The sequence below is a fragment of the Sciurus vulgaris genome (genome assembly GCF_902686455.1).
Source record: "Sciurus vulgaris genome assembly, chromosome: 14".
In the NCBI taxonomy this organism is placed as follows: domain Eukaryota; kingdom Metazoa; phylum Chordata; class Mammalia; order Rodentia; family Sciuridae; genus Sciurus; species Sciurus vulgaris.
The window spans coordinates 12,969,925-12,993,709 of record NC_136475.1 but is presented as its reverse complement, the minus strand read 5'-3'; the positions used below and the strand labels follow the sequence as shown (position 1 = coordinate 12,993,709).

The 23,785-nt window shown below is 42.4% G+C and overlaps 1 long non-coding RNA gene across 1 annotated transcript; it reads left to right on the top strand.

The window, feature by feature from the left end:
* The first annotated feature begins 11,822 nt into the window (after window positions 1-11,822).
* Window positions 11,823-17,258, top strand: LOC306643577. Its single transcript, XR_013758992.1, has 3 exons — window positions 11,823-11,851; window positions 15,048-15,201; window positions 17,118-17,258. It is a non-coding gene; the product is annotated as an uncharacterized lncRNA (long non-coding RNA).
* The last annotated feature ends 6,527 nt before the right edge of the window (window positions 17,259-23,785 follow it).

Below are 23,785 nucleotides of genomic sequence, written 5' to 3'. Positions count from 1 at the left end.
AGGGCAAGGACTTGAAGCCAGGATGGCTCATGCCAGACCCCCCTGGGTTTGGTCACCTCTCGTTGATGTGTTCTCATTCCCAACATTCCTCAGACCTGCTTCTACCTCCCTTGTCCCCACCAGCCACAGGAGGTAAAGATGCTGGGCTCAGACTTCTCTTTCCATCACTTGCCCACTCATCCATCACGATCTCCTGAGCTCCACTTGAAGGAACTGAGCTTCTTGTCTGAGAGCCAAGGGATTCGGGTGGCAAGAAACACACGACAGGCGTTTCTGACTTATTTGTGACCTGGCTCCTCTTAGTAGAGGAGAGAATCCAGCAGGACTGTGTGAAGCACCACTAGCAATTGTAGGTAAACCAAAAGCTCATGTGTGAGACAATGCAAGACGGTTTAGAGGTGAACTGGTTGGCTTATGAGAGCCTTAACCTAATCAGTGCATTTGCAGGGATCAAATGGGAGGTGACGAGGCAGATGGGTTGTACCTGAGCTGAAGGAGGTGGGTCATTGGGGACATGCCTTTGGGGTGTATATTTTGTCCTTGTTAAGTGAAGCTCTCTCTGCTTCCTGGGGCCATGTTCCCAGCTGCTTTCCTCTGTCACACCCTTCCCCCATGATGTTCTGCCTCGCCTCAGGTCCCAGGGAATGGAGTCAGTCATCTATGGACTGAGACCTCTGAAACCAAACCCCAAAATAAATTTTTCCTCCTCTAAAGTTGTTCTTGTCAGGTCTTTTGGTCACAGCAACAAAAAAACCCTGACTAAAATACAGTCCCAGGTCAGACTCTTACAATCGATGTATCCGCAGTTAATTTTGAAGGTAAGAAAAATAATGGACTTCTGAAACTTAAGAGGTGTTCAGACAATGTAACTCAACCACAGACTTTTCTTAAAAATGGAGAGGAGGACTATCAGAAGCACCTCGCAGCTTCTGCCATTTGGGGATATTTGCCTTCCCGGGTCTTTAGAAATTTCACCAGTAAATATGTAATAAGAAGATGGGGGTGGGATGCAGCATTTGGTGGACCCTGAACAGTCCGAACAAGTTACCAAATTGTGGAATACCATGGCTGTTTAGCAGAACTACAGGAAGATGGGTCTGTGCTGTGGTTTGCATGTGTTCCCCCAAAATCCATGTGTTGGAAACTTAATTTCTCCATGCAGCACAGTTGAGAGGCAGGTTATGGAGACCCATCCTTGTGAATGTAATAATGCTTTCTTTTTCCCTTTTCCTTTTACAGTGTTGGGGATGGAACTCAGGGCCTTGCATACACCAAGAATATGCTATGTCACTGAGCTACAGCCTCAGGTTAATGTCTTTCTTTCATGAGTGAGTTCACATGCTTCAGGGGCTGGATTAGTTACCGCAGATCAGGTTGTTATAAACATAAGACCACCTCTTATGTTCTCTCTCTTCTGCACATACCTGCTTACCCTCTTGCTTTCCCCATGAGTTGATATAGTATGAGTTCCTCATCAGAAGCCAGCAATTAATGGCTTGCATTTCCCAACCTCCAAATCATACGCAAAATAAACCTTTTTTCTTTACAAATTACCCAGTCTCAAGGATTTTGTTATAGTAACAGAAAAATAGGTAAAGACAATCTGGATGAGTTGCAAAGGGTAAGAAAGGGACAATGGCAGAGATTGGGCTGGAAAGGTAGCCCAGGCCTTGGAGTAGTGGTGTTGCCCCCTCTTCCAGTCCACTGGCTCTACCATAGACACAGCACCAAGGGTCAACAGACTCTTCGGGATTTTGAGACCTGAAAGTCAATGGCTGACTTTAAAACAAGGAGAAAAATGCAATGGAAGTGGAGAACATCACACAGCACTAACTAGTCAGTAAGAAGGGAGCCCGCCCTTCGAAGGCTAAGAATCCAAATTAACTTCTATTTAAAATGCAGCATGGTGTATCTTCCATGCTGCAGAGTCCCACACCGTATCACCACACAGGGGCCCAGCAGGCATCTCAAACTCCGCATGTTCACCGCAAATCTTAACAACTACATCCTTTATTTGCTGAAGCCATAAAGCTGAAAGTTATCCTAGCTTTCTCCTCCTCACTCACACATCTCATCAGGACACTCTGAAGCTCTGCTTCAAGAGAGTCAGAATCCACTCATTTCATTCCTCCCCAATACGAGTCACTGTCTCTCACCTAGACCGCCAGAAGAGTCCTCGCTCAGCCTCTAAACTTGGACTCTGCCCCCTTCACTCCCTTAGCTACCAGCTCCATCTTATGGACTGCAGTTTATTGACTCATGTTGGCTGTTCATCTCCCCAAATGTGACGTAAGCCCTGTGAGATCAGAGATCTTGATTTCACACAGTGAAGTAGGCCACACCTCTGGAACTCTTCCTGGCGAATGATTAGGACTCAATAAATATGTGTTGAATAAGCAGTGGCTGCATTAATTTGGAAGATTCACTGGAAAAGAGTAAGATGTATCCAGGTAGATATAGCCATCTGAAATCCAGGAATATGCTGCAAAGGCAGGATGGGGCTGAAAATTAAGGAGGGACAAGGGAGGGACAGACAGTGACAGCAAAATGAATGTGCACATGCTTTTTCCACCTAAAAAGCACATCAATCTTCTTGTCATTTGTTGCAGTTTGGAGAAGAATCATTTTAAACAATTGCTCCATATTCCATTGGCTGGATACATAATTACCATTTCTCTTTCGTTAGACCTCTTGATTCTAACTTTTCACTATAAGCAAGGGTATGGGTGTGGGTATCTTCAGGCATATAAACCTTTTCTGAATTTTGGACCATTTCATTATAATAATTGACAAAGACTAGTAAAAAATGATTTCATGGTTCTCCAAAAGAGTGGTACAGAGTTTCATTTCGACACCTGTTCTCCACCATAATATTGGCAACATGGTAATGCTGGCACAATTTTTTCAATATGTTTTTCCTTTTCTCTGATTTCTGTGTCTTTTTCTCGTTTACTTTCTTGAAACTTACTGTTTTTGTGTTATCGGTTTGTATTATTTGCCAATCTGAGAGGTAAAAAAAATTGTCATTTTAATTTGTTCTCTTCTTATTAAGGGTAAATTGGCATTCTTGAATATGTTCAAGAGCTATTCAGGTTTTTCTTTTCTATTAACCGTTGATGTCTTTTGTCTGTGGCCTCTGTTTTTTTATTTTCAACTATTCATTAGAACTCCATAATCACATTCTTCTGTGATATCTAGCATTTCAGGGAACGATGGCAAGTCAGGAGAGGCTCTGCTCCAAAGGATCACCCAGCAATCCAAGCTCCTTCCCTCCAATGGCTCTGCCATCTCCTGAGTGGGTCCTCATACTCCTGGACACTGCTGAGTCACCACTAGAAAGTCTGAATTCTAGACTATCAGAAGCCAGAAAGGATAAGGAGCACACAGTTTCCTTTTGTTAAAAAGCCCAGGAAGTTGCACGATTTACCTATCAGACAGGAGGCTGGAGAAATGCAGCTGGACATCAAGGTTCCCCACTAAAACCCCAAGGATCTATTGTTAAAGAAGAATGCGAGATCAAATCTGGGAAAATCTATCAGTTTTTACTATTAGGTCAAGTGGATCCAACTCCTCCAATTGCCAAACTTTTATTAAATAAAACATGGTTTTTCCCATTATTCATGGATAACTCAATCAATATAATATGGATTCCCATAAAGATGTTGTTTTCTTTGACAATATTTTTATTACACTGGTCTAATTAGTTGTTAATATTTATCAAGGGGACATACAGCTTTCCAACTTATCAAAGTTTGCATAAGCATATTACCATTACATCATTTAATTTAAATTATTTAGGTTTTCTAAGAGAGAGCATTTACTTCTTTTTACAGATGCATCAACAAAGGTAAAACCTGATTTAATTTCAATGGATAATAACACAGACTCAAAAGACATCTTAAAATTTCAAACTTGTCTTATCAAGGAAAAAGCATGCTTAAGGAAAGCCTTGTTTAGGGCAGGTTTTAGATCCTCCACGCAAGTCCTGATAGAAACTTAATTTATTGGAATCTAAACAAAGGCCTGATATAAGTAGGCTAATTTAGATTTTGTGATGGGAAAGAATACAAGAGTCATCTCCCTCTACACTGAAAATGGTACCAAAGGATCCATTTTGGTGAACGGTGAAGGATAGATATGATTTAAAATTTGCATAGTGAGAGTGGTAAGGGATAATTTTTAAAAATTAATACAAAACAAAGTTGGGAGAGAGGACGTTTAATGGACACAGGGGTGAGAGATTAGCTTCTCATGTTCTACAGCACATTAGGGTAACTATGGTTGAAAACAATTGTATATTTCAAAATAGTAGAGAAGATTTTTAATGTTTCCAACACAGAGAAATAATAAATGCTGAGGTGTTGGATATGCCAGTTAGCCTGATCTGACTAGTACACATTGCACGCAAGTATTGAAATACTACATTGTAACCCACAAATTTGTACAATTACTATATGTTAGTTAAAAACAAAGATATAGGGCTGGGGAGATAGCTCAGTTGGTAGAGTGCTTGTCTTGCAAGCACAAGACCCTGGGTTTAATCCCCAGCACCACAAAAATAAATAGATAAATAAATACAGATAAATATTTTAAAAAATGAAGTCCCGTTTCTCCTGAGTTCCCTAGGGTTCAGATCTGTCACTCCTGGTAGCTATTTTCACACTGCATGGAAACCCTCATCCTGGCCAATTCTTGTTATCTTGGTCCTGGGAGGAAGGAAGAGGGTAGATACATCATTGCTGGGAATTCATTAAGTATTCACACATAGACTGGCAATGCCAAGGGACTAAGATGGAACATTTTCAGAAATTTAAGGAGAAATATTTTTGAGAAATAATTTCCTGAAGGAAGTAAAATTTTTGAAAAGTGTAGCTTTGTGGATTTTTCTCAATAGATAGCCAATTAGGACTTTTTCTCCTTGCCTCAAGTGTGGACGAGTGACTTGACATCCGACAGTCACTCTCTCAGAAAGCCTTCGAGAGATGTCATCCAATTCATCTGGCTGCCGTGGGGCAGGATAGTAATTAGATTCTCTCATGGAAATGGGACTCTATATTCTTTTTCAAACTCTTTGGAGAAGAATCATTTGTGAGACTTTTATCAACTGGCAGAGGTTGATAAAACCTCTCACTTGGGGAAGCGTGAAGTTCCAGGCAGCTAGAATGAGACACAGAGACGGGAAAGAGTGCTAAGGAGCAAGTTCTGAGGACCCAAAGGCCTGCAGGAAGTTTTACAATCATATCTTTCCCTCAAGCAGAGGGAACATTCCAGTATCAGAGCTGTGGGCCACACAGGGAGACTCCCACAGCAGAGGGAATGATTTTCACAACCCCAAGTCAGAATGCAATTTCCAGGCTTGACATACCACAGCTGCTGCAGCTGCCAGCACCTGTCCCTTCCTGAATTAGGGAGGTGCCCAGCATTGTCCCACGGGCAATGGATGACGGAGCCATAAAGTTCTGGGGATTCCTGGCAAAGGTAGGCCAAGGTGAGCAATTCTTTGAGAGAACACAAAACAAGCCACAGGACAGGGTGGTCAACCCACAAGCCCTTTTCTTCCTTCGCTTGTCCCAGGATTAACCTGGTCTCTGCCCACAGAATCAGATAAGACATAGAGTCACTTGGTTGGCAGAGGCCCAATAGGCAGGGCAAAGAAGGGAAACAGCCCCAAAATGAGTTTAGAGTCAGAGAAAGGATGATGGTGTTTTCATTTATTTTTTATCTTATCTGAAATTCTAGAAAATGTCACAGCTAAACACAGGAGAACCTTAAACAAATGAATGTAATACTCATCAAGATCCCAAGGGATGAATAAGTTCCTAAGCACAGAGGTAATGCAGTGTATCATAAAAGAATAAACATTTAGCTCTCTTTCTGGAAAACCCAATACAAGAAAGTAAATGATAGATTAGAACAAACTTGACAGCATAATGCTTAATATGTTTATTAGATAATGTGGTCATGGGAGTAAGTAATAGCCAAATGCAAAAGAACCCAAGTAGACCATTCATGGACAGTGTGAGAGTCAGTCTTTTATGACAAATACCTGAGAAAATCAACTTATAGGAGGAAAAGTTTATTCTGACTGATGGTTTTAGAGGTTTTTGTCTGAGGTCACTTGGCCCATTGCTTGGGCCTGTGGTAGCACCATGCATTGTGATGAGAGCACATGGTGTGGGAGATGCTGCTCACATCAACAGGAAGTTGAAGAGAAAGAGAGGAAGGGGATGGTTTCCAATGCCCACTCAAGAACACACCCCCCAATGACCTAACTTCCTTCCACTAGGCCCCTCCTCTTAAAGGTTCCACCCCCTCCCAATAGCACCATGGGCTAGGGACCAAGCCTTTAGAGTTTTGGGGACCATTTCAGGTCCAAGTCACAAAAGACAGGGAAAATAGGATTCATAATCAAAATTTGAGGGAAAACTCAGTGATTCTAACTTAAAATCAAAGTCAGGTAACAAATTGCCAAAGTCATATTTTTCACTTTTTATATTGAATTAAGATATTTATGTACTACTCAGTTCTTAATCAGAGTGCAGTAAGATCTTTAAATTCATTGTTACTATATTGTAATTTATAAAAGGAATTTGGAAATGTGTATAAAGAAGAGTAAAAAAACTTCATATCCTTGTTCTAATAATCTCATTTACAAAATTTTAGTTTGAGAAATATTTCCAAATATGGAAAAACATATACAGGAAGACAATTAACTAAAATTTTATATATGTTATTGTTTGGATATGAGATGTCCCCCCAAAAGCTCAAGTGGCAGGAATGTTCAGAGGTAAATGATTAGATTATATAAGTTGTAACCTCATTTGATAGATTAATAGTCTGAATGGATCACTACTCTGTGGTACCTGTAGGCAGGTTGGGCAAGACTGGAGGAGGAAGTCACTGCACGCATGACTTTGGGGATTGTATTTTGTCCCTGGCTCCTCACTCACTCTCTCTGCTTCCCCAACTACCACGAGCGGAGCCACTTTCCTCCCCACAACCTTCTACCATGATGTTCTTCCCCACCTGGGGCAGACAGCAATGGAGTCAGCCAGTCACGGACTGAACCTCTGAAACCATGAACCCAAAATAAACTTTTCCTTCTCTAAGTTGTTCCGGTCAGACATTTCAGTCACAGCAACAAGAAGTTGACTAACACAATATGCCAAAATCAGCTGGAATCTGACTTGTGCATTTAATGGCACAATGTAGGGAGCAAGCAGTAATAAAAATATTGATATAATTATAAAAATTATAATGCAACATGGGGGAAATATGTCAAGTAAAATTATAAGGCATTGTATGGACAAAAAAAGCACAATGTTTTTGTCCTTTTGGAGTGCTATAACATCAATACCATAAACTGGCAGGCTTCTAAACCACACATTCATTTTTTATGGTTTTGGTGGCCTTGGCAAATTCTGTGTATGATAAAGTCCCATTCCTCACAGGATAGAAGGGAGAATGAGACTCCCTTGCAACTCTTCTTTTCAAATTTTTTTTTTAGTTGTAGATGGACACATACCTTTATTTTATGTATTTATTTATTTTATGTGGTGCTGAGACTCGAACCCAGTGCCTCACACATGCTAGGCAAGCGCTCTACCCCTGAGCCACAACCTGAGCCCTCCCTTGCACCTACCTCTCTCATAAGAGCATTACAGTGATTCGGATATGATTTGATTGTGTCCCCCAAAGTTTCACTTGCTGGAAGCTTGGCCCCCAGGGTAGAAAGGATGATGTAGTGAAAATGTTAAAAGATGGGACCTCATGGGAGGGGACTAGGGACACCACCCTCATGAATGGATTTCTGTTTCTGTGCCATGTTGTCACATATCTGGGAGGCAGGGGGGATCACCAGAGCTGGCCCCATATTGCTTGAACTTCAGCCTCCAAAACTGTGAGCCAAGTAAACCTCTTTATAACTTACCCAGCCCAAAGCATTTTGTTACAGCAATATAAAGTAAACTGATGCATACACAGATCTTGCCCAAGAGGGCTCTACCTTCATGACCTAACCACCTGCCAAAGGTCCCACCTCTTTATGACATCGCTTTGAGGGATAGGTTTCAACATAAGAATTTGAGGAGTACCCATTCAGTCCATAGCATAAATCAACTGTAAAAATAATATCCATTTGAAGAATCACAGCGTATAATGAATTATGAAAGTAATATTCAGTTTAAAAAAAAGAAAAAAGAGAACACCCACGAGAAAAATAAGCCAGAAAGATAATACGACTGGGTTGACTTTACTTTCAAAATTTTGGTGTGAACCTTATAAAACAATAAGTTTAAAAACGATTTATATAGCAGACTTCTTAAAGGTAGGAATTAGGGGATGCTGGGTTATTTCAATTCTGAGAGCATGCTGGACTGACAGGGACCATCCCTATCTGGTTGAACTTCTTGAGTGACCCTAAATCCATGTCTTTGGTCCATTTTGTCTTTGAACCCAATATATGTGCTATAAAATTATTATTTTGAATTATTCAAAAGATACCTGTATTAATTTCCCATGGCTGTTGTAACCAATTGCTGCAAATTTAATAGTTTAAAACAACAGGAGGGCTGGGGCTATAGCTCAACAGCAAAGTGCTTGCCTAGCATGTGTGAGGCCCTGGAATTGACCCTTAGCACTACATTAAAACAAACAAATAAAGGCATTCTGTCCACCTACAACTACAAAAACATTTTTTAAAATAAAGTCAAAAATTTTTTTTAAAAAACAGAAATACATACTCTCACTGTTCTGTAGGTCAAAAGTTCGAAATGAGTCTCATGGGGCTTAAAACCCTGGATTCAGCAGAATTGAGTTCCCTCTGGAAACCCCAGGGAAAAATCTGTTTCCTTATTCTTTCCAAAGCTTAGAACATCACTGCCTGCATTTCTTGGTTCCTGGTTCCTTCCTCCATCTTCAAAATCAGCACGTAGCACCCTCTCTGACTCTTCTTTCCTCTGCCTCCAAGGTCACATGGCCTTTTCTTCCGTCTGTGGTCAAATCTCCCTCTGGTTCCCTCTTTTAAAGGCATTTGTGATTGCATTTAGGGTCCCAAATCCAAGATAATCTCCCATCTCAAGATTCTTAACTTAATCACATGTGCAAAGACCCTTTCTCCATGTGTGGGGAACAGTCACAGGCTCTGGAGATTAGGACTATACTGTCCCTAGGGGCTTTTTCTCACCCTAGCTTCCTAGATCTTGTTGACTAAAGGTCTTCTGTGCATGATAGATATGTTCATTTCCGTTGATGGTGATGACAGTTTCTTGGGTATCTAAATATGCCAAAACTATCAAATTGCATAGTTGAAAAAGGTGCAACTTGCTGGGCACAGTGGCACACACCTGTAATCCCAGACACTTGGGGCTGAGGCAGGAGGATGGTGAGTTCAAAGCCCGTCTTAGCAACTTAGCAAGACCCTGCCTCTAATGGGGATGTGGCTCCGTGGTTATGTGCCCTGGGTTTAATCCCAGTACCAAAATAAGTGCAATTTTTGAAATGTCAATTATATATGAACAAAACTTACAATATAGAATAGTTTTATGTTACATGGTAAACATTCCCCGAGTCAACATGGTAATGTTCCTCTGGAATCAATTTTGTATGATTTTAGGGAGTTGGGAACTTGTCACATAGGGGTCTGCATGACAGCCAAGGAAATCTGAAACCCAGGCAAGACTAAATTAGTCTGTAACTGATCTGAGTTCTCTTTGGAGGGTACAGTCTCCCAGGGGACAGAAATGTAACCTTGGTGGCTTTAGGGTGCCCCCCACACACATGCAAACACATTTATAAACATAAAGCCACACTCACACACACACGTACATGCAATCACTGATGTATGCACACACATGTGCACATGGTTGCACTGATGCGAGCTCATGTGTGCACACTCACACATCCACACGTGCACTTTTCCTGAGGCTGATCATCACGTGCAGGTCAGGGGATGGCAAAATGGACGGTCTGGGCAGTGACACCTATCCAGGCTGGCCCTGTGGGATGTCCACCTTCCTTAGGTGAGACGGGTCACTGTGGAGTCCCACTGGAGCTTTCCAAGTCTCACAGGGGCATCTGTTAACAGTGCCCATGTCACCAGCCTCCACCAAATATGCAAATCTGATCTTGCACAGGGAGATCTCAGAAATAGTGGAAGGGTTTTGCTCTACCTCAGGTGGTGAGCTCCAGAGCCTTCTATACTGAACATTCAAACTCCTACCAGATTTTCTTCTTCCTTCTGGGCCAAGCTCAGGAGAACCTTGGCATAAGGCACTCCTTGCTCATTCATTTCTTACATTGCTCCAGCTTGCTGGGAACAGGAAACTACCCTAGAAACTTCCAGATCTGTTGGGTTTGTCTGGAGTGGCTGAGATTTTTGCAATTTACCCTGTGTTCAGCTGCAAAATCCTTCCCACGGACCATAAGGGTGGGGTTTACTACCTCACAGAATGGGGCACAAGGTTATGTGGGGAAGTCAGGAAGGGATGGGAGCTTAGGTTAGCACCTGTCATCATGCAGCCATGTGAGCCTGCTTGCCCATTACTCTCCTCTTACGCTAGGGAACAGATCGATTTCACCCCAATAGCTTCTCCAGCACTCACGCATCAAAGGCAAACTCTCTATCCACTGGTTTCCCTTGCGAAGTTTTTCATGGGAATATGATTTTCAGAATGCCGAGTAGAAGACATTGTTAAGAAAAGTGACATTGAATATAAATACATCATAGACTACACCCTAGAAACTATTTCATTTACAAAAAAGAAAAAAACCCCAAAACTAATTCCCTATTTTGTCAATCCTGAAAATTTGAAATCTGTCCTATCTTATAAGGATTTAAAAAGGATCAGTTATATTAAATGAAAAAGTATTGAATGCTATAAATATCTTGCAATCTGGAAACAAAATGGAGATGCTGAAGAATCGTTAGAGACACACAAGGTACATTCCATCTGAAGTCTGCTGTTTACCTCCTAAACGGCTGGCCTCACTTGGCATGTTCTGCCGTTTCGTTCTTACTTTGGTTCTAATTCCAATCTCTTTCTTTGAATCTGTGGTCACCAGACTTCATTTGCAGTAGAATGGTATATCCCTGGCGTTTATGGCAAGAGATTAGGAGTGTCGGGTGCCTCCTAGGTTCCGACAAACTTGAAAAGTCAAAAATAATGCAAGTTGAGCCAGGCGCAGTGGCACATGCCTGTAATCCCAGCAGCTCAGGAGGCTGAGACAGGAGGATCGTGCGTTCAAAGCCAGCCTCGGCAAAAGCGAGGTACTAAGCAACTCAGTGAGACCCTGTCTCTAAATAAAATACAAAATAGGACTAAGGATGTGGCTCAGTGGTTGAGTGCCCCTGGGTTCAATACCCGATACCTAATAATAATAATAATAATAATAATAATAATAATAATAATAATGCAAGTTGGAGGAGCTGGTGGGAGAACTCTAATAACTACGTGGCTCCAGATCCAGATCCAGAGTGAGGATCTGACATGCTGCCAACTGTTGGCATTATGAACAGCTAATTATCATTTTCCAGAATTCATCTCCTACTTGGTCAAGAAGGTTTTCTAAAGACTTGAAAAGAATAGACAACAAGGACTCATCAGTTCTCCCTGATCTTCAGTCTTAGGTTGAAGATAAAGGTTTACACATTTGGGCTAAGAATAGTTGCGCCTCTCTAGTTAATGCACGTAACCTTAAAATAGCTCTCAACAGAACTCTTCCTCCCCTGCAATCTGTGCTGAGGAGAGGCGGGGGAGCTCACATCTCACTCAGGGAGTCAAATTGCTCGCCACGGCAATCCCTGCACGGCTACAGCTCTCCCACACGGCTACAGCTCTCCGACTTCTGGCAGGTAGGCCTCAAAGGCTAGTGAAGTCTGAAATTGCAAATTAGCTTTCAGGAAGGGAAGATGATCTTCACTCAGAATGAGTCTGGAACCACATACACATTTTGAGTTATAATGCTGCTGGATGAAATCCAAAGTTTTTCCTTGTTCAGTGATGCTATGCTCCCCTCCTTGGGTGGTTCGCTACCCAGATTGAGGTTCTCCTCTCCTCTTGACGACTCTGCACATCAGGATATGAGTCAACACATGATACTGGCATTTCTAGGTAAATATACATTTTTTTCATGCATATATTCAGTACTCTGCCTGACCCCATCACACAGATGCTATTTTTCTTAGCAGTGGTCGCTGTCAAGCAATCAAGCTTTGCCCAGGTGGCTCTTTGTGCAGCTGCTGTTTAAGGGGAGGCAGGGACTTGGGCCATCCAGAGATCTTGGCTCTTTCAGGTGCTGCTTTCAGTAGCAGTTGAAGCAACATTGACTGAAACCTGGGTGCACATCAATTAATAAGCTCCAAAAACTACCAAGGGCAGCTCTGCAGCTTAGAAAGGTTTGGCTGCTGTGTATCTGCTGTCTGTTGACCTCAATTTGGGGAAAGAATTATTTTAACCTTAAAAAGTCATCTTACATGCAGTGAGGCATGGTAACAATCTGACAGCTGGGGACAGGAGGGGATGACAGAGGAAAAGAGAAACTCTGGGCCTCTTTCAGCATGCCCTGCAAATTTCACTGAGTGGCTCATCACTTTCAGTTTGGCATGAGTTTGGCTTTTCATTTCTGGTTATGGTGAGACACACTATAGGACCGTTGGATGTCTGGTGACAGAAGCACTGGGCCCTTGATCACCACTACACCCATCCCCATGTTTGACTTTGATGGTTACAAAATGCTGGCAAGAAAAGGATAGGGAAGCCATGGTTTCTGTGTCATTACAGGAACAGATTGATGTTAGCCACCCATACCTATGTCTTCGTCTGTTTTCTGTTACTATGACTGAATGCCACAGACTGGGTAACTTATAAAGGCTAGAGGTTTACTTAAGATCATGGTTCTGGAGGCTAGGAAGTCCAAGAGCACGTTGCCAGATGCTCGGTGTATGGTAAGGGTCTTCCTGCTGAGTCACAGGAAAGGTATCACATGGCAAGACAGCAAGCCTGCCAGAGAGAGTTTGTTACCATTTGAATGTCCAGTCAAAGTCCAGGTCCTTGGTGTCAGAAACAGAGACTTGAGGGAGATACACAGAAATAGCAAATAGAGTATACAGATTTATTGAAGGTGAAGATGGCACTTCATTAGGTAGAATGGAGTGGGCCCCGTGGGAGAGAGAGGTTCAACATCCCAGTGTCTAGAAATTGAGGTCTTATATCCTGAATTATGGGGCATTCTCTTCCCTATAGACCTGATTGAAGACCTTACCCCATTTTCTCACCCTGGTTATCTTTTGATATCTGATCAGAATATTTTCCAATTTTCTCCCCATTTGTTACTTCAGAAAACCTAATGAGAATACTGTCCACTTTACTTTCATTTGTCATTAAAATTTGAATCTGTGGCGGGAGTTGTCATGGTGATAAGTCCTCAGTGGCAGGAGCTGTCATGGTAATGGGATTTATTATAAACAGGGTCAGGATTCCTTTCCTCATCTTGTCCTCCAGTGGCTTCTTTCTAATACCCTGTCTCTGCCATTTTGGTGTCCCCAAACTCCTACCTAACTAGTTCACTTTATAACAAAGTCACTCCCAAGATAATCCATTAATCCACTAATCCATTAATCCACAAATGGAGTCATCCATTCATTACAGCAGAGTCCTCATGGCCCAATCACTTACCAAAGGTCCCCCTCACCTTACCAAAGGTGCCCTGGGGATTGAACCCAGGGGAGTTTTAACACTGAGCTACATCTCCAGTTCTTTTCATTTTTTTGTTGTGAGACAGTCTCACTAAGTTTTCCACTAAGGCTCCAATTTGTAATCTTCCTGCCTCAGTCCCCGGCGGAGCTGGGATTACAGGTATGTGCTAACATACCCAGCTGGTCCCACTTCTTAATACCATCCAAAGGGCTTAAATTTCAACGCGAGTTTGGGAGGGGACGTCCAAACCAGAGCAACCTACTTGGGACTTCCTTAGGTTGCTACCTACTAGGTAGGAAGCTGGATTGTCTGGGAGAGTAGGACTGTGGGAGAGGCATGAAAGTTCTCCAGAACACTCTGTGGTAAGCGGTCTCTGAGGAGAGCTCCAGTGAGCCACTCTCCGGCCTTTGTGTAATGCCTTCCTCCAGAGTGTGGTTTGAACCTCATGACTGGCTTCTAAAAGGTGATAGATGTCACCTCTGCTATTAGATTACAAAATGTCTCTGACAAGCCACGTGTGATGGCTCACGCCTATAATCCCAGTGGCTCAGGAGGCTGAGGATTTCAAGTTCAAAGCCAGCCCCGGCAACTTAGTGAGATCCTAAGCAATTCAGCAAGACGGGTCTCTAACTAAAATATAAAAAAGGACTGAGGATGTGGCGCAGTGGTTAAGCACCACTGGGTTCAATCCCCAGTGCCAAAAAAAAAATAAAAATGTCTGTGACTTCTGTCTCAGAAACCTTCCCTTGGTCTTCCTCTTATTCTACCTGAGGGATGTCAGATGCCATCTTGTGATCTGATCTATGGAGAGGAACTGAGGAAGCCCCCTAAAGAACAGCTACTAAAGAGCTGATGTGGTCAGTTCAACAGTCTCTTGAATCCGGCCAACATTCCCAAGGGTCAGCATAGAATCAGGTCCCACCCCCAGGAGAGCCTTCAGGTGAGACCACACCCATAGCCAAGAACATCACCAACCCTCCTGGAGATCAGACTCAGAGGCCCCTGATCAGGGTATATGAGGAATTCTGACCCACAAAAACTGAAATAATGCAGGTGTATTGCTTTAAACACTAAATTCTGGAGCACTTTGTTATATATCAAGAGATAATTCATATTAGAGGGACACGATACCATGATCAGGGATCAACTGTGTGAAATAAGCTTTTTTCAGAATCTTTTTATCTTGTAGACATTTTTATATTACTGCAGGATATATTAAAATATCATCCCAGTCAATAATTCTAAACATTTGCTCCACTAAAAACTTTTTGTTAGAATTAACAAAATACCAAATTACCCAATTTCCATCTTTGTTATTGTTGTTACATATAAATTATTGCATTCATCTTTTAGCAAAAGTATGGATGAAGAGTGAACCCAGACCAGACACCCAAAACAACGGACTAGAGGGAAGAGAGAAGAATAATTACAAACTGGATCATCAGAAAAGTTGGTGCCTCGGATTTAGACAGTGACTCAAGAATGCAATCGGATTGCATCAGGGAAGGTAAAGCTGAGGCAACAAGACAAAAACACTTGTGTGTATGTGTGTGTGTGTGTAATGTAGAAATTGAGTATCCATCCCTAATTTCAAATACTTGTGATAGAAGTGTTTCAGATTTTGGATCTGGGAGATTTGGGACTATTTGCGCTTACTTAATATCTTGGGAATGGAACCCAAGACTAGACATAAAATGAGTTTATAGTTCACATACACCTTATCCACACAGCCTGGAGGCAATGTTATACAATCTACAGTCCTTGTTGTTTGGGCTGTGTGTCACCTCACAGACCTGTGTTTGGGCTGTGTGTCGCCACAAGAGGTTCAGTGTGGACTTTTCCATTTTTGGTGTCATCGTGTCAATGCTCAGAAAGTTTTGGATTTTGGAGAATCTTGGATTTTGGATTTGTGGGTTAAGGATGTTCGACCTGTACATCTAATTTGAATAACATCTCAGACTTTGGGAATATATCTATATATTTGGTTCAAATTCTAATTAGAGGAACCTAGTCTTTAGAAACGAGAGAACCTTAAAAGTCAACTAGTTCATGGGGGTAGGAAAGACGTGAATGAGATGGACATCATTACCCTCGGTACATATGTGCTGATGTGAATCGTGTGACTCTGCATCATGTACAACCGGAGAAATGAAAAGTAGTGTTCCACTCGTGTACAACGAACCAAAACTCATTCTGCTGTCATCTACAACTAATTAGAACAAATTTTAAAAAATCAACTAGTTCAGAGATTTTCAAAATATTCTTTACCCACAGAAGCTTTTTACTACAATGAAATCTTAGGTTGAACTTCACTATGCATAATAGAAAATATGATATTTTGTCAGCACAAATGTATTTTACATGTTAAAATTCACAGCATTTACTCATAATGCAATTCCCTCAGAACACTAATATGAATACAAAATTTAGGAACTTGGTACTTAAGGATATCAGGCAGAGACTTACCACCTTTTTTAGTGTAATTGGAATGATTATAATTCACCAACAGAAGTACTTCTAAATGGTTAAGAGGTTTAAAAACAGCTCATCTTGTAATCTAGGATGCATATCAATTAAACTAATCCAGAAACTCGATAGAGAAAGAGTAAGGCAAATAGTATTTAACAATATCGTATAAAATGCTATTCTTCCTTCATTGGTAGCTGTTAAGTTTAAAGTAAAATACCATAGTGAATTTCAGTTATCTTTGGGCAGAAAATACTTTTCAAGTGTATCTTTGAATGATATAAAATATAAAACCATGTTCATTTTTCCAAAATCAGATACAGTAATATAGTGTGTGGTCAGATCATAATTCGGAGTTTCTAAGCAGTCTAATTTCCTTCGTTTTGCATGTTGAGTCCAAACTTTATCTTTCAGTTTCATTGCTGACATTTTAGCTTTCATGGCAGCCCTGATAACATAGGGCCTTACACTGCCAAATTTAGTTCTTTAAAAATATCACCAAGATATGCAAAACAATGTAGTCATGCTACAGTCGAGAGTTTTCACTAAAAGGGTTTCTATTACACAACAGTCATATTTGGTCTCATTTGAAGTAGCCATGGCTCAGTAGAAGCAGAGAACTTCAATACCAAAAGTAAATTCTAGAATTCACCACATTTATCTTTGTAAATAGCTGAAAGTCTGCAATGTGAAGACAGTCCTTTAATAAAATTGTCAACTTGTATGACATTACCCAATGCTTAAAAATCAAAGTTGGCTTTTTTTGTATTTTGCAGCTAGAACTTGTTATGCAAATGTACTGCTTGTGCACATACTGGTAATGATTTTTATGTGAATGGTTTTTTTTTTTTTTAACCACTGCTGTCACTCATTATGTAGACCTTGTTACATTTTAATACAATTATTTATGGTGTCTCGTTTGTGCCCTAAGCATTTGAAATTTTCATCTCTTAATAGGTCTGGGGTGATCGTTTTTCTACAGTGATAAATTTCCCGTTTTCTTTAAGAACATATACAAAAACAATCAAAATGAGAAAATCGTCAACATCCACACACTTGCCTATTTGAAATGTAAAGATTTTATTACTCTCAAATTTCAAGCCATCCTCTTTGGTTCTCCCTGCCTCCTGAGTCCCAAGCGGGTAACAGAGAGTGACCCTGGTAGATGTCTGTACACCCAGAGGTTTATATCACCACTATGGGACCCAGGGCTCAGGGAAGACGAATTATCTTATAATAGACTCCAAGGAAATAAACCTGGCCAACCATTGCACTGGAAAGAAACATTATCATGTTGTACAGTACACAAATCTACCTGTGGCCCTTTGGGAGACACTACCTCTATTTTCCAAGGCTCCTTACTATATAACATTTTTGAAAAGACAGTAGGGAAAAAAGGTTGTCCTGTTAATAAGACGTTCAGAAACATGAGAGATCTATGGAGAATTTCCTCTTATCACCCAATGGAGTATTCTTTCCCTTTATCTGCAATTTTGTGATTTAATTTGAATAATTTTATAAATTACTTTCATTTTCACATTTCACTTTTGTCTAGAGAATCCTTCAAGAATATGACGGGAAGTCTACATTTTGAAAATCACTGCTCTAGTACAAACCTTTATTTTTAATAAGGAAACTGAGGCATAAAATGGCCTTTCCAAGTCACAGCTATTTAACTATCAACTCCAAGTAATGGAATTTAAACCCGAGCAGCACTAGGCAACTGCCAAAATACATTCTCCTTTAATCTAGAAATAAATTGTTTAAAGTGCACAAGGGCAGAGAACTTTCCAGGGCATCTTAATGGTTTTTTTTTTTTTTTTTTTTTTTTTTTTCCCTTCAGCAATTTCTGAGAAGAAGCCTAAGTTCAACAGGGTCAGGGTCATTCGGGAAAGGATCCCGGGAAACATCATTAGTGGAGAAGTGAGGGAGAAGGGAGACAAGTGAAGGTTCCTCATGAAGCAGATGAGTTAACCCCTGATGTTAAGCTCTGGGGAACACCGGGTAACCCCGGTAGATGCCTGTGCACCCAGAGGGTTCATATCACCACTGAGGGATCTCTAGGGCCACTTAGCTGGAATCCGCATCTCAGAGTTACCTGAAGGAGGACAGGGCTGGGGTGTCTTTCACACATCAATTCCCATCAGCCTTTGGTGGAGGTGACACTGGAGGTTAAATGTCCTGTACTTCTGCCCTGCACTCAGGTAGATGAGACTACATTGGCCAGAGAGCCGTTCAGGTGGGGACAATTGGAAGGTGTGCAGGAAATGGCACATGGAGAAGGATGTGGTGGCACCAAAGGTACCTGTCACACTGGGACAGCTGCCCATTAAGAATCAATATACCTGCTGGGCGCCATGGCGCATGCCTGTAGACTTGGGAGGCTGAGGCAGGAGGATGGCGAGTTCAAAGCCAGCCTCAGCAACTTAGTGAGGCCCTAAGCAACTCAATGAGACCCTGTCTCTAAATAAAATACAAAATAGGGCTGGGGATGTGGCTCAGTGGTCGAGTGCCCCTGAGTTCAATCCCCAGGACCCAGAAAGAAAGGAAGAAAGAAAGAAAAAAAAAAAAAAAAAAAAGAATCCATCTACATTCGAGTGACCCTTTCCCCATCTCATTCTTCATCTCTGCATTTAAGTGAAGGTCTTCAAGCCTGACAGGGACACACGTGGATGGAGTTCAGACAGCTTTTTAATGAAATGGAGATTCAGGGAAGGGGTCAAGAATACAGAGAGTGTTGATCGAGGGGAGGAGGGGAAACATACCTGAATGGAATGGAAACTCTTGTCTGGAGAACATAGCAAGGCAGAGAAGTGGAAGTCGGGGACAAAGAAGGCTAGAACAGAGGAGCCATGGGCTCAGGCAAATTCCAGGGGAGGAAACTGTTCTGGAGGGGCTGTAACAGGAAGCAGGTTACAGATTCTGGTCCTAGTTCCTGTCCAAGGAGACTTAGAGGAATTGGACCCATCTCTTGGTCACAGAGAACAATGATTCCAAAATTTTGTCGGAGGATCTCTTTTTACATAAACAATTTTTGGAGATCTTCATTTGTTAGTGATTGTAGTTTAAATATATTCTGATTTAAACACAAAAAAACCTGAGTAAAAGCTACCATGAATTCAGTAACCCTAAAGAATGAAATTTGTGTTTTATTCATCACTGTGGCATTGCATACATTTCTAGATAGTAGCTTACACAGGTTCAAGGGGCGCATGTAGCTTGTACGTGTGCCAGGGGCTAGGTGTGTTTGGAACCCAGGCTGAGAGATGCACGGATTCTGGTATGACCACAGTGACACCTGGGGAAAGATGAGACCTGGGTGAAGGTGGTCATGATGGGAGGAACCTGAAAGATCTAACCCTGAACTGGTTTAGACAATGTGTCAGGAAAGCATCACAGAAGGCTTCCTGAGAGGAAGACCGCTGGGTAATCTATCTCCTGAATCTCTTCCCATGGGTCAAGCTTGGTCGCACACACAACTACTTTTGTGTAGAATGGCGGCCACAGGGAGACAGAAAGGAACTGAGTGCAGAGAAGGCAGAAACTTTGCATCCACGCTTGCATTCTTTGAAGGAGAAAGCCTCTCCCTCCCACCCTTCCCCTGCTTTGATCCTTAGGGGATGCAATTTGAATCTGCAGGGAAACTGGCTTGGGATATCAGATGTGAAGAATTACATCTTTGTCAAGCCAGATGTACGTGCGGGTGTGTATCCTTTATGACAACTTTGGAGTGCTACATGGCTATAAGAATTTGTGTTCCAACCCTGAAATAAGAATTTGGTGAAAGCAATTCATTTGGAACTAAATTTAAACTAAATTCAATTCGCTGCTAAGATCTGGAAAAATGTTTCCCAAAGACCCATGTGCCTGGTCCCCAGCCATGACACTATTGGGGACTTGGAGGTAGAGCCTAGTGAGAGGTCTTCTGGTTACTGGGGGCATGTCCTCTAAGTGGGTACTGGGAAACGCCTGTACCTTTCACCTCTCTCTTTCACCTGCTTGTCATGTGGTGAACCGTTTTTCCATGTGATTCTGACATTATGGGCAGGCCCCAAAGCAATGGTGGTCAAAATACCATGAACTGAAATTTCCAGAACTGTGAGCCAAAATATACTTTTCCTATTTTTAGATTGATTGCCTCAGGTATTTTGTTACAATAATAGAAAATTGACTAATATGCCTACCCAAATGCATGTGTTAAAGCCCCTAATCTCTAATCTGACTATATTTGGAGATAGATCCTTTAAATAAGTAATTGAAGTTAAATGAAAGACTGGCATCCTTATAAGAAGAGGAAGAGACATCAGGGATGTGTGTGCACAGAGGAAAGGTCATGGGAGAGCACAGCAAGATGTCCATCTGCAAATCAAGGAGAAAGACCTCAGAAGGAACCAACCCTGCCAACACCTAGAACCACGAGATAATAAATGTAAGCAATGTCTGTTTCCTGAGCCACCCAATCTGTGGTACTTGGTCTTGACATCCAAACATATTAATACAGCAGGTGTCCCAGGAAGCTCAGAGGGGAATGAGAGGAGAGATGGGGCTAAAAGGAAGGTGACCAGGAGGTATCAGCTGTGGGAAGCTGGGTTTCAGACCTGCTAGAGAGCCTCAGAATTGCCACACTTAAGGGGGAAGAAGCTGGGTTACCCATCAACGGATGTGCACCCCATTGGTTGGGTTGCTCATGGGGCTTAACTGCCTGGCCCTTCTGCCCTGGCACCCTTCCATCATGCAGAAAGTTCCAGCAAGAGCAACCAAGGCTAGAGTAGGAAGTCATGGGCGTGTAAGGACGTGGGAGGCTTGTCTAATAGCACTGCTGGTGACCCTTAGGGAGGATGTGGGACTGGTGCTGACAGCATCTGCTAAAATAATCTGAGTTAAACAATAAAATCTACTTTTAGATCACTTAGGCGTTTATTCGATCTGCATAGGTTTTAGACCAGTTTCTTCAACAGCAGTATTTTTCCTTCATGCTGTTCATACTAACTGGATAGGAAAGGCAATTTGTTAGAGTGCCACCTGCTAGGTTCTGTTTTATTTTGGGAATGCATCTATAAACAACATAGGAATTCAGGGGTTTCAGGGTGTAAGGCAAAGCATCCTGGGAATATGTGCTTATTGTGGACAGCAGGCTTAAATGACATCTAGGAGTAGCTTGGAAGAGAAGGGCAGCCTCACAGGGTCTGGTGGCCCTGGCAGGGCAGAGGGCTGGGCAGGACCCCTGAGCTTCAATATGGGAGCTTCAGCTGGCTGTTGATTTCCAGAACATCTCACTGTTCAGCATCAGCGGCATGAGGCACACAGACATGGTATGAGCACCTCAAATAAGCAATCCCCAGGCAGCCTCTGCAGGACTCCCACAAGAGGTGGGGCGACCAACTCCATCCTCCTTTCTTCGATAATTCTGAGCAGTTACTAAAGGTTCACCTGCAGATTTGGTAGCCACAGGGATTATTTCCCTTAGTCGATTGATGAAGGTGCAATTTCTCTTCATCTCCAACCTGAAGCTCAGATTGTTCCTGAACCTCATGTCCTAATGAGAACAACTAGAAAAACCAAACAAAAATATTGGCACTTCTTTCAGAGGGCTTTAGGAACAATGGTGTCAGTGAGAAGCCATGGGACCAATGACTGGAGAGAAGGTTCTCAAAGTGTCTTTTCATCCTGGCACATCGTGTCCTTCCCGGTCTTCGTTTCTCTCTGGGTGTCACCCCTCACATAAACTACTCTCATGTAAACCTCTTGTCTCGGTTCTCCAGTTTTGGGGAACCCTGGTCAGGCTGCCTGAGAAAGCTGCTGATGAGCTACTGTGGAGACAGAGGGAGACCTGGGCGGCAAAGCAAGGGGCTGGGTCTCAGTAGGTGAGAGCAGGTCTTCATGTTGGATGCTTCCTCCAGGCAAGTGGAACAACAGAACTCATGTCCCCCTGGTTTGTCCTCAGCATGTAGCCAAGTCACTTCCTCCTGTCAAGTGTTATCTACACAAGACACATTCCTTTTCTGTCAGTTTCTACTGTGACAGGGGCACTGTTCATCAGTCACATCTGACCCCAACACCATGACCTCCAGGGCTTCTTTGTGCCCCCCCCCCCCCCCCCCGTCTACCCGCATTCCACCATCTGATCAATTCTCCCAAGACATATTAACGTTTAATGTTTTCATTGATGAATATAGCATACCTACAGAAAACCACATAAAATAAATGTATGTGTTAATGAACTGTCATACGGCAAACACCCTGCTGTGGCTTGGATGTGGTTTGGGGTAGAGCCCCAAGGTTCATGTGTTGAAATTAATCCACAGTAAGAGATATTAAGAGGGTGGAAACTTAATCTGACTATGGTGTTTAGAGGCGATTGGGAGAAATAAAGTAATTAGGGTAGAGTCCCCGTGATTGAGTCCTGGTGGCTTTATAAGAGAGAGACCAGATGGCACACATGCATGCTCCTTGTCTTTTGCCACGTGGTACTTGGGCCATCTTGGAACTCTGACCAAAAGAAGGCCATCACCAGTGTGGCCCCTCATCCTTGGACCAGAACCATGAACCAAAATAAAACTCCTCTTTATAAGTACTCAGCCTCCAGAATAATTTCAACAATAATGAAATTTCAACAATAATGAAAAATGAACTAATACATATACTTATAGCCACAGCCTTTGTCCAGTGTCTGAAGTCACCTCCCCATACTCTCTCTCCTCCCCATCAAGGCAATTCTTTTTCTTTTGTCAAAACTTATGAGCACACACCCTGTGTTATTCAGCTTTCCCATCACTATGACAAAATACCTGAGAAAATCAACCTAAAGGAGGAAAGAGTTACTTTGGTTCATGATGTCAGAAGTTTCAGTCCATGGTCAGCTGACTCCATTGTTTCTGGGCCTGAGGTGAGACAGTATATCGTGAAGGAAGGGTATGGTATGGTGAAGCTGCTCATCTCGTGGCAGCTGAGAAGGAGAGAGAGGCAGGTGGGGAAGAAGCAGGGACAAGATATACCCTTCCAGGGCAGGCTGCCAGTGACCTGCTTCCTCTAACTAGGCCCTACCCGTCTTCTATGGTTCCCACCACTTCCCAATAATGCCATCAGCTATGAACCCATCAGTGGCCTGATCCAGTGAAGAGCGCGGAGCCCTCATGATCCGATCACTTGCCAAGGGCCCCACCTCGGGACATTGCTGCCCTGGGGACCAAGCCTGCAACACCTGAGCCCCTGGGGGACATTCCAGATCCAAACCGTAACACATCCCTAGTCACACTGTTTAGCTTGGCCTGTGTTTTTTAAAAATGCATTGTGGGTCTCTTACTTTTCCCAACTATCGCTGATAGAAGTGTTCGCGTCTTTTAACCTGCAGATTCCACATCTTCTTTACGTTGGTTAGCAATACTGCTGGCAGGAGTCAGATCTTTGGTCCTTTAGGGTCCTCACAGTCTGGATTTTGCTACTTACATTCTTAATATAGTTGGGCATGTACTCTGTCCTATGTATTTCCTGTAATTTTGTGGTTGAATCCAAAATATCTTTTTAATTGTGTCACTTCCTTGCTCAAGAAACCGAGAGCTTCCGGAACGCCTCTGAGTGGTTCTTAAGTGGGGTAAGTTCTGAATGGAGGTGGGCTTTGCCCAAGA